This window comes from Rhopalosiphum maidis, chromosome 3 (assembly GCF_003676215.2).
Source record: "Rhopalosiphum maidis isolate BTI-1 chromosome 3, ASM367621v3, whole genome shotgun sequence".
NCBI classification, from domain to species: Eukaryota; Metazoa; Arthropoda; class Insecta; order Hemiptera; family Aphididae; genus Rhopalosiphum; species Rhopalosiphum maidis.
Genome location: NC_040879.1, coordinates 72,356,802 through 72,369,822, shown reverse-complemented (window position 1 = coordinate 72,369,822; position 13,021 = coordinate 72,356,802). Strand labels below are relative to the sequence as shown.

General features: G+C 26.3%; 1 pseudogene; it reads left to right on the top strand.

The window, feature by feature from the left end:
* Positions 1-8: 8 nt before the first annotated feature.
* LOC113558335 overlaps positions 9-13,021 on the top strand; it is a 14,049-nt pseudogene continuing 1,036 nt past the window's right edge.

Sequence of the window (13,021 nt, the reverse complement as noted above, 5' to 3'; positions counted from 1 at the left end):
GAGTGAGACCCGCATATCGCAACAACACAACCTCGTAGTTCGATCGGCGGTAGAAATACAACTTAACATTAAAATTATTATTTGCTTTATGTACATTATAGTTGATATTTTATTTATTAGTATGTTTCTTATTTCCACAAATTATGTGCAAAACGTCGTGCGCCAATAATCAATCAGCCTCCGAACTATGTGCGGCAAAAAGTCTGCCCTGGTCTTGTACCCGTTGACCAAACTTACAGGAATTTTGCGAAAGCATATCTCGGAACATGTAAGTCAATCTTACCTCGAAATTTTTGACTTATTAGGATATTAATTACGTCATTTTTGATTTTCAAAACTGCGCTTATTGCAACACCGACTACTGGCTCGTATAATAATTCACTTTCGGGCTGTAAAGTGAAATAATATTTATTATTATTTTAATTGTATTCGTTTAAAAGAAGCCAAATAGATCATCATTTAATTATAAATTTACTTAGGTATAATATTAGGTATACTTGATGAATAATAAAAAAATTCATATTTTCTGTCTGTGTTTTCATTTGTTGTTGTAGTTCTGATTGTATGTTTACATAAATGTCAATGATTAATTTAATATTGTTGATTTCATAACAATTATTACTTGTTTGCAGTATTTCTACTTCAAGTAAATTTTTATCACTAACATTGTATTTTAAATATTTGTCCCTAAAATGTATTGTAATTAAATAATCTACTACTTAAAACTGAAATTGTATGATATTATTTACTTTATCAATTAGTATATTTTATGTGTTATTTGTTTATGTAATTATTTTGATAATGGCAATATTAATTACATACTTTGAATTTGTTCTAGTGACATCTATTTATAACTACTTAGAATTATTTTAAATCATAGGTTCTCAAACTTTTTTCATGCATCGCCCACTTTGATTCTCAAAAATTTTCCAGCGCCCCCTAAAAATGTTGTAGTGTATTTAAAGACAGTATAGTTTTCATGCCGGCTATGACAGGCGTAAAATCAATTATGAGGATATGTAGTAGGAATTTAATTTTAGTTTGAAGTTTAAAAGTACATAGGACTTTTAATCAGTATTGCCCCTCTATCCTGTTTCAACGTCACCAACATTTCTTAGGGTCTTATACCGCCCCCATGAAGACTATCAACACCCACAGGGAGGGCGCTATCTCCCACTTTGAGAATGACTGTTTTTAATTATATTTTATTTTGATACTACTAACTATTTTTATTTTTACTTAAGTACCATTATTTTTCTATAAATCTTTATGAACATTTTTATATTTTTACCTGAATAAAGTAGATGTACCTATTACCTAAACTAGAAAATCAAAAAACAGTAGGTTTTGGACTAGGTAACTTGTTTTACATTTGAAATTATGTTTATACCTAAAATATTTTTTAAGATACCTTAAGTTGTATTAAAATAGGTAATATTGTATAATAATTTATTTAATAAAATAAGTAATTTTATAAAAAATTGGAAATAATGTAGATAATTAGTTCATAAATAATAGTTTCATAAAATATTAATATCGTTGTACTTAAATGACACTTTATATATTTTTAAATTTACTTATTCATATTTTATTATTATAATATCAATTGTATGAATTGTAGTTTTCGATTTTATTTTATTAATGGTGTGGTATGTCCATAATTTGTTTATATAATTTTTATTGAAATAATCAATATCAATTACCTATACAAATATTTGTTCAGTAGCCAACAAAAGAATGGATATGCCAAATATAGTTTCCAATTCTATTATGGCTTACAATATAGTTCACTATTTTTTTTTACCAATCATATTTTAACGATTAGTTAGATAAATATAAATACCTAGTACTTAATAAATCAGTAAACTACTGTAGAATTATACAATTTAATGATTATTTTTTTTTTTTTTTTTTTTTAACTTGCCTCCAAGTAGTATTATTGATAAAAATAGTTTCTAATAATTCTTGTATTAGGATAGAATAGTAAGTTTATGTATCACTATGCTATATGTATGAGTTGTTAAATAATTAATGAAGTTAGTTTTTTTTTTATTCTACAGAGTTAAGTAAAGTTGTTAATAAACATCACAAAGATCAAATAGTAATGTGATTCTCATAAATTTATTATCTTATCTTTTGATAATATATTTATTATACTCAGTATTTAATTTTTCAATTTTTATATAAATTTATTTACATTAAAGCATAATACACTCAATTATCATTTGAAAATGAATATTTATGTAAATTGCAAAAATACTAGTCTAATGTATATTTTTATTATAAATTATCGAGCTAAATTTTAGGAAAAAATTAAAACAATTTCATGATTTTTATTTAATTTAATTTTTTGTTCAAGAAAATACATTAGTTTTTAATGTTTTAAACAATTTTTTTTTTTACTATTTCAGGGTTTCCGTGTATCTATATCTATGGGATTAGTTATAAGTACTACATTAATTGTGGTATTAGGAAATTATTGGAAAAGAAGAAAGTATTCCCGAGAATCGGCACCTGTTATCAAACATTATTCCTATGACAAAAGAAAAGCTAATATTGATGTACCTTCAGGTAAGTTAAAATGTGTATTAAAACAAACAATTACATTTATTATAATTATGTTTTGTGTTTCAGTATCTAGTTTTAGAATTTTTAGAACTAGCCATAGATCACTAAGTCCTAGCATCAAATCTACCAATCGACAAGCATCTGTGATATCTTCAACTCAAGATTCTCCAAGCCATTGTAAATCTTCAGAAGTTAAATATACTGCACCTCAACAACTAGGTGTAATGGGTAAGTAATATTTTAAAAGTTTGGTTTGTTATACTTAATTATTTAAAGTCAAATTATTTTAATTGTTTTTTTTTTTTTTGGTTAAGGAATGGAATCATTAGCTTGTAGTATATCATTTTGGGAAGATGCATTGACAGCATTTTCTGGCAATAATTCAACGATGGTATCCAATAAACTTATGTCCACTGAAGATTCTCAATTTTGTAAAGAACTTCAACTTTTAGTGGACTCTGCTTACTCATTACAAGATCAATGTCAATTACTTTTCTTAGATCAAGTAAGAATTTAATATATTTATTTTTTTCAATGTTGTATATTATATAACTAATTGCAATTTATCTTATTATTATTTTTTTTAATTTAGAGGTCAGTATTATTTCGTGTTCAGCAGAATGGAAATGGTGACACATTGAAGTTTGATGATCGTCGTTCGTCAGTAGATAGTTTTGTATCAGCACGCACAGATGTAAGTTATGTATTTTGTATTAAAATAATTAAAATTTAAACACTATATATTTCAGCAAATTGTGACCTTACTCCAAAATGTCGATAGACAAGACTGTGAGTATCCTCTAAATGTCTTGAATTTGCCTAACCGTCTGAGTTCTTGTCTTGGTGTCTCTTATATAGTATCAATACATCAGAGTGGTGGGCATGGTGATAGTGATTCCATTGTTACGAGGGGCCTCACATTAAGTTTTAATATTTTTGTCGATTCATCAGTTTTGACTTTTCTACGAAGTTAACAACATGTGAAAATATCTAAATAATTAAATTAAATAATACTATGTTTGTCCTGATTTCCACACGCTTACGTTGTTAATTAAACAGAAAACATGTCACCACACTGAACAATATATGGGAACAAAATTGTATACATATAGATATTTTTTATCATTGAGTTCGTAACAGTATCATGTTTCAAACTAATGCATTTTTATTCAACTGTTTGTAGAATTAAAATGGCTCAGTAAAAAGGTTTAATATTTCAATAAAAGAGTTCATTAAATAAATCTAATGATTAGTTTAATGCAACACGGCATTATAATTTTTTAAGTATTAAAAACATATTTTATAATATATTATTATGGGATATTAGTTTATTTTAAAATTATTTCTTGTATATAAGAATGAATGTAATGGGAGGGGGGATCAATAGTTGAATCTACTTTCCCTTGATTTCTTTTTATTGTGGTGTTTTTATAAATATAGTAGAACCTCTATTTAACAAATTTTCATTTAAAGAAGACGTAATATCTATATGTGCAGTTTTTGTCTTGCAATCGTAAATTATAAGGAATGCCTTAGATAATATTCTTACCTTTAAGTTTGATAATAGGTAAATTGATTCCAATATTGAAACTAACAACATAAAATGTGTTCTGCTGAACGAAAATTTGGTATGGTATATGTTAGGAAGACATAGACAACATATGCGAGTATGATGTCCTCTTAATGAAACTACATGTAACAAAATATTTTATGAAATTATGAGATTTTCATTCAAAAAAATTTCTATTCAAATTAATTTTGTATTATTTTCTACAGCAAATTTAAAACTATTGTTTTGTAAATTACACACTTGTCAATTACATAAATGAGAGTATACACTCAATCTTACGCAATCATACCTTGTTAAATATTATTACCTTAGACCAGGAGTGGGAAACTGGCGGCTCACGGGCCTCAGAACCTTTTTTTATCTGGCCCGCACAACATTTTCAAATTACATCATACAATTTCAAAGTCAATCATCTATACTTTATGCTACGTCTGTGCTAAATTAAAATACGTAATATTTTGAATGACCTTTTTTTTGCTCTCTATGCTCTAGCCTACTAAATTTTAATTTTCTAAAAATTGGCCCTCTAATAACTTTCAGTTGCCCATTCCTGCCTTAGACTATTGTTATTGATTTTGATATGTAACATGTGATCTACCAATAACTAAATTGGCTGTTAGCTAGTTTGTCGTCGCCGTTCTTTCATAAGTGTGCGTTGTATGTTTTAAAAATTGTAGCCAATCAAGAAGAAACATTTTAAGTACAGATTATAATTATATTGATGAAAAAACTGGAAAATGGAGTGCGAAAAATAGTCACCGTTGAAAAATTTGGAATTCTATCTAGTACAGTATCGACAATAATCAAGATACAATTATAAAAAGTGCAGAGATCTTGGAGAGCGTAATAAAACTATTTAAAACGTTTAAATAAATGATGTAGACAAAGCAGTTATAAAGTGAGTAAAAATGATGCATGATAAAAATATATCTTTTTTACAAGAAAAAGCATTCGAATATACTCGACTTTTGAGACTTGAGACATTTCATGCCAGTTCTGGTTGTGTAGACAAATTAAAAAAATATCACGGCATGACAATAAAAATTTTATCAGGAGGGAGTTATAGCGTTTCAGAAGAAGATTATTGTTTTTGAATCTAAATTAATCAACATTTTAAAATATTGCGAACACAATAATATATTTAACATGGATGAAACCACTTTTTTTCAAGTGCTTACCAAACAAGACATTAACGTTAAAAAATGATAAATGCTATGAAGGAAAAAATAATAAAAAGCATGTAACTGTTGTTGTATGTGCTAATATGTTTGGAAAAAAAATTAAACTTTGGATAATTAGAAAAGTTGTTCTCTTTTTAGACAACTAGCCAGTACACCTGCATGATTCAACGACAAAACTAGTAAATGTCTAGTTAGTTTTCTCTTCTTTTCACCTTAATACAACATTGAAATTACTAGTGTGATAAAAAAAAATTTGAAAATTCACTATTGACAAATGACTCTTAAGAAACTCCTTTCAAAGCTGGAAAACTGTCAACTTACTGAAAAATTTCATTAATCTCAGAACTTCAATTTGTAAATTTCAAATGTAAAGCAAAATAAAATTTTAAAATCACAATTAGAAATTGTTTCAAAAAAGCAGGATTCTCAGATAGGCCAATTCAAGAAAAAAGTAGAACAATGGATTCTATTGAAAATGTTGAAATCAGTTGCAAGTAATAGGTGTTATTAATGAAGACATACTGATACCAATAGATACATTTTTAAGAGTGGATAAAAAAATGTTATTGTTACTGAATATTTAAAAGATGATGAGATTCTGTGAAGATTACAAAGAAAAAGACATAGGCGAACCTCATTTCTCTCATCCAAACCTAAACAAAGTTATGGTATGTGTTTGAGACTTACATTCATCCAAATGATACCTTTAAGTCTTTTAATAAATGATAATATTTTTATTATCAAAATGGTATAAAAGTTGTTCAACAGGACATTAGAAAGTTTTTCGACAACATAGAACAAAAAAAAAATATTTATACATGTATTATAGAAGAATAGTGTGACATCACATCCTTACCAAAATTTAATTTTGGATCCAAACAAAACAAAATAAAAATTTAAAATGTGTATAAAATAAAATAAGTTTGTAAATTATAGTCTTTTAAGACAGTTAAATCTATAAAATCTATTCATAAAAGACAAATGCAAAATAAAAAATGCTCTAAACTGTTTTAAATTGTTTTAACAAACAAAATTAATTTAATAATTTATTTTGTACACATTTTAAATTGGCATCTTAGTTTGTTTGGATTCAATTGATCTTCTAATTGATAAAATGTATAACACTTGATAACGTGTATGAAGTAGACACTATTCGAGCGTCTTGATATAATTGATTTTTTTTATTTTAATTAATTTATTAAAATTATACACATATTATATATTATTACATATTTGCATGAATTTCATTTACTAAAATGATTTTTTTTAAGTTTCTTAATAGAAGTTTACTGTAATTTATTATTCTTAGGTGTATTAATAATTGGTGTTATTGTTATTTCAAAAAATGTACTGATATCTGATATGGCTTTAATATACATAGAGATATTGAAGCTTATGTATAAGCAATTATATTCTATGTTTACATGTGATAGTTTTAAACCAGTTATATATCTATGTATACTTCTATTTTAACTAGTAAATAAACAACTCAGACTAGAGAGCCTTGATAATAAATTATTATTAAGGCTCTCTAATTCGGACTATAGTTTAGGTTTTCTTAACAACAAATTGTAACAATATTTGTATTAAAAAAATTGTGTTAAATTCATTAACAAAGAACCATATATTTACTTAAAATGTATGAGGTAACTTTTTGCACTATAACAAATTGTAAACTACAATGATAAAATAAAGATGGCTATCTAGTTAATATATTATTATATATCTGTGGTTACTAGCTAAAAGCAGTTTCAATTGTTTCAAATCCACATACACTCGCATTTCTACCGATAGTCAGATGTATTTAATGGGGTCATAGATCGATTTTCAAATTAATTAAAAGAACCATGTCATTACTTTTCACATTTTTATTTCTTGTATTTGTTTGATTATTTTAAGACAAGTAATAATTGAATTAAACAAAATGATAAAAAGATAAATCTGTTATTGAAAAAATTGAGGGAAAAAGGTGTTGAACCTTTCGGCTTACATTAAATGAATTACGTTTCTCAAATCACATCCATATGTTGATTGAGTTACAAAATATACTCTGCTGATATAAATTATATTATATTATAATTAGGGCTAGGGAATTCATGCCCTAAAAAACTTTAAAATATGCATGTATTTATGTCCTAAAGAATCATTGTTTAAAAAAAGTATATTTCTAATAACTAATAATATTTGTAGATATGATACATAAATAGATACATTTTTATTTAATTATCCAAGATAATTATTTTCTTTTTTTAGATTTGTTTTCATCTTACATTGAGTTTTAGTCTAAAACAAAAATATTTAAATTGTTTAAAAAACAACTTAAATTGAATACATTTGAATATTTTTAATATAGTACTAATTACATTGAACTATTAGATATTTTCTTAAGTTAGGTATTAAAAACTTACCCTTTCATATAAAAAATGGTCAAACATGCAAAATATGCAACTATAAATTTGTATTACTGTGAAACAAATTTCTTTAATACTAAGCTATGTTTTTATTGATTATTTAAAAACATGCAAACTCCTATAAGTCCCGAGCCCTAGTTATAATTTATAAAAAATAATATGTAATAATACAGTGGACGCCGCTTATTAGATTCAAAATCGTCTGGAACGGCACAGACGTATCCAAATACATTATAAAAAATTTGGCTATAAGACTCAAATTTTGTAAAAAAAAAAAATGGTAAAAAATAAACATTTTGGGTTATTTCTGGTTTTGATTCATGCTTATAATGTGTGTATGAACAACAAAATTTTATCGTATTTTACATTTTTAATACAAAATTAAATTCATAAAATAAATATGTAATTAAAAATTTTTTTTTCCAACTTCACCTATTCATTTGGTTATAAGATTCACTTTGTGCTGGTCCTGAAGTGATTCTTATAAGTGTCCACTGTAATAATATTTCATTTATAACTATTTTTTGGTATCTTATTATTATGATTTCTTTGTTAATATCAATAATGACTATGTTAATGCTTAGATTTTTTTAAATACATTTCAAGTAAATACCTAAATGCTTTATTTCCTGAAGTAGTACAATTGTAAAAATAATGATGTATGCATAGTTCATTTTAAAATCTGACTTTGCTACTATACAAAGATATATGATGACTTCTGTTTTAAATTATAATTTTATTAAAGTTGATAAATATATGTTATTTGACCTTGATGATTTTCATATTATTTTAATCTTTATTATTTCTTCTCAATGTCATAATAACTATGTAATTTAATGTTTTAGGTAGCAAATTTGAGAGAATTTGAAGAATTAAATTTTGACAACTATTATCTATATCAAAATGCTTTAAGGTACTCTGAAATTGAAGGCATTGCTTGCAGGTAAGTAATATTTTTAAATTTTTTGTTAAATTATTATTAATCAAACACGTATTATTTGAGTATTTTATTATGATTGTACAATGATTTAAGAAGATTGCAGGCACTGTTTTTTTCTCTCTTTGACCCAATATAAACATAATGTATTTACCCAAAATCATTTTCTTTTTGCTTAAGGTATGATATTATATTGTTTTGTTTAAAAATTGAATATTGTTTCAAAACAAAACTATTTAATAAAATACAATTTAAAACCAGCATATCAAAATCAAAATCTCATAAATATTTTTATATCATAATTTTTTAACAGGTGATTTACTTTTAAGAAAACTCAAAAATCATTAAAAATCATTTTATGTAAATGCATTTTATCTATATTGCACTTAGGTTTGAAAAAGAAAAACAAATATTGTGTTGATATTCTCTTAACAATATTTTAATCAGTTTTTAATAGATTATTATTTTTGTTTAGGAGCTATCGAACAACATTAGTGAATTGTGCTTCAGATAGAGAATATGTCTGTAAATTACACTGTATCCGTCAAGCTTTTGAACATTTATTCAAGAATGAAAAAAACTCAATGTGGTTTTCGGATTGTGGGAGACGTATATTAACTGATATATTTTTATTTGCCGAAAAAGTATTATTTTTTTTTCATAATATTATGTTATACTATAAATATATATTTTTTTTAATCCAGCTTTACGATCCATTGAGTATCTTACCACCAAAACTACCTCCTCCCATTTCTCTCTGTCATACGCTATAACTTGCTAATCAGCCTTACCTTCTTGGGCTACCACATTTCATATCTCATTTGTGCTGTTTATCCATCTTCTTCGTAGTCTTCCCCTTGATCTCTTCCCCACTAACGTCCAAGTCATTATTTCTTTTATTAGCCATCTGTCTGCTCGCTATGCATGTTCAACCCATTGCATTCTTATACTTTTAATAAATTGCACAATATTTTCCTTTTTGTATAAGTTTTCTAGCTGGGCATTGATCTCAATTTCCATTGTTGTGTTTCAGTATTAAATACTGGACCATGTATTTTTCTTAGGATTTTCTTTTTAAATCTTCTTAATTTCTCTTCATCACCTCTCCAGTTGTGACCACATGGCACGTGCATAAGTCAGTACTGGTCTTATGTAGCTTATATGAAATTTTTCTTTAACATTGTTTGATATCGCTTTTGATTTAAAGAGGGTTTCCATTGCGAAATAACATCGATTTGCTGCATTCAGCCTTACATTTATTTCTTCGTGCATAATATTTTTGTTGTTTAGAGTTACTCTCAGGTACTTAAATTCTTTAAACTTGTTCGAATTCATTATTTTCTACTATAAGATTGGAGCTATCTTCTGGTCCTCTTGTTACCACTATGTATTTTGTCTTCTTCGCATTTACTACTAGACCCATATTTTTACTTATATTATTACATATTATTAATTTCTTCAGATTTGTTTGAACTTCTGCTTGAGTATTTTCAGTGATTATGATGTCATCTGCATATTCAAGTAGTAGTAGTCCTCTTCAAGTGACCAGGCTTCTCCGTTTGACATTTTTCGGACCACACTTTCTAATGCCATGTTAAAAAATTTGGATGACATGCCATCCTTTTGTCGTAGTCCACTTTTGTTTTCAAAAGCCACACAGTTCATTCCCAAGTTTTACTCTACTATACGTTTTTCTGTTGCATAGTTTTACCATTTTGATAATTTTTATAGAGATGTCAAATACCCTGAGTACCTCCCATAGCCTTTCCCTGTCAACACTATCATAAGCTTGTTTATAGTCATAAACACCATGTGACGATCCTTTGGGTATTCATAGTGCTTTTCCATTATTGTCTTACTACAAATATATGGTCTGTGGTTGATCTTCCTTTTCTGAATCCACTGGTATTTTCCTACGCTTCTTCAGCGTATCTCTCTAATTGTCTTAATATTATTATTGATATATAGCTATAAAACTATTATTTATTTTATTGTAGGATCCTAAGGATTTTCTTTTAGCTTATGAAGAGATGTTGGTTGGGCAAAAACTGATGCTCACTGGACAGAGGCTGAAAATGATTGTCAACTAGGGGTGGAAAAAATGACTTTTATATATTGTTATGGACTACATTTTAATGGATGCATTTGAAGATCTTGAAGCTCCTCCTACATCGGTTGATTGCTGTAATACAAAATCGTTGGTTATCAAAAGATTTAAAGAAACCGTAATACTGAATTTATATATATATATATACATATTAATTCTTTCCTAAATTATATACTATGTATTGAGCCACTGCAAAAATGTATAAAGTCAACAAGACTAAAGAATATGTTTGGCTTGCCGTAGCTCACTTATTTATTTATTTATTAGTAAAAATTAGAGAAGTGAGCGCGGCACTCATATATACCTAATCATGTTACATCATATTAATGTGCCTATTGTCAGGTTACATTTTGTATGGAACACAACAAATAAAATAATAACTTCTATATATTATACAGGGTGATTTTTTTTTAATCAACAACCCTCGTTATTCCAAAATTTTAAAAATATTTTGTCCTACATAATTCTCAGGACAAAATAAACAGTATATTTAAAAAAAAAAGTATATATGATTATAAAAAGTAATTTTTTAAAAAAAATATCTTGTTTTATTTTGTCTAGAATTATGTAGAAAAAAAATAAATTCAAAAAGTTAATAGATTTTGAAATAATAAGCGGTCTTTAATAAATTAAAATGAAACACTCGGTATTTTACATTTATTTTTTTAAAAAGGAAAATGTGCTTGGTTGTAGTTTATATTTAAAAATTACTCAACTAATATAATGAAAATGTTATTAATTGATCTGATTTTAGAAATACCAAGAAGGTTCAAAGAGTAATTCATTGAATATTCTTAAATTGTGTGTATAAAACAATTAAGTATAATTGAAAGTATTATGAGTATTATTTGAAATAAAAATGTATACATATTAGCACTATGCTTTGATCACTGAGTACGGCACAGATGTAATTAATAAAAATGGTTGAGTACAATGGTTAACAAATTTTTTGTTACAAATTACATGTTACTTTTTTTGTACAAAATTGTTTAGCTAGTATTATGTAAAAATGTATTAAACATTTTATGTTTCAATAAATATAATAAATTGCTATGGTATATATAAATTACAGAAAAGTTACAGTATGTCAAATTATATCATATTTAAAAATGCACTATAATCACTTTGAATATAATATATTTTACTTTAACAAATTAATTGTTATCATTAATTGTTCTAAGAATGTATTACTCACAGGGCCGTGGAGAGAAAAGTTCAGGTCTAGGAGGAAAATGCTTAAGGGCCCCCTATTATTATTATAGTAGTGGTTCCAGGAGTCACGGTCACCCTCCTTCTCCTACCCCCTCACAAGACCAAATAAAATTCAAATATATATATTTTTTCTATTTTAAATAAAAAAGTAAAAGCACAAATTTGTAAAAAAATTAGTTTTAATATTATTGTAACTTGTAGCAATCAAAAACACAAAGTACTGAAAATTGTCCGTGTACTGTTCGCTTGGTAAAACCGTAAATAGAGCATATTATATAGAGTATTGATGCAAATGACACGATAACAAATAATTTACACAAATTACTTTTTCGTGAAATAGTTTTCACATATTACACATATATATATATATGATATTATTTTATCATTTGGTTAACATACCTTCAGCTAAAATTTGTAAATAAGCAAAAAAAAATTGTTCGAATTATATAATTAATTACGGTGCCTCTTTTTTCGAGCCCCTTTAAACGTTTAGGCCCGAGAGGAATCCTACCTTTCCTCCTCACAGTTCTCCCCCCTCTATCAACAGGCCTGATTACACATGTTCTGAAGAATAAGATCCTATTATTATGTTGGCTTTAAATCTTTATTCAGTAGTAGTAGGTGATGGCTCTTTTCATTTTATATGATTTAAGAATTTTTAATATAATATTAACTATATATATTTTTGCCTTTTCTAGGCTTTATCAACTGCAGTATGGTCAGTACTCCGTTCCCAGCGTAGTAAATTGAAGTATCCAAATGGTTTTATGCATCATTTTTACAACATATCTGAACAAATGTCACCTTTACTTGCATGGGGCTTCTTAGGTCCTGATGAAGAACTGAGCAGAATATGTTTATTTTTCAAGGTATATAATATTAATTGATTATATCATCTAGTATAGTTTACTACTAGATAGTATTAAAGTTTATTTATAATATCTTACTATTATATTAAATTATCTAATATATATAAACTTGCATTAGTTATACATTATTTTTAATTTTCTTATGACCAAGTTATTGAATTGATGC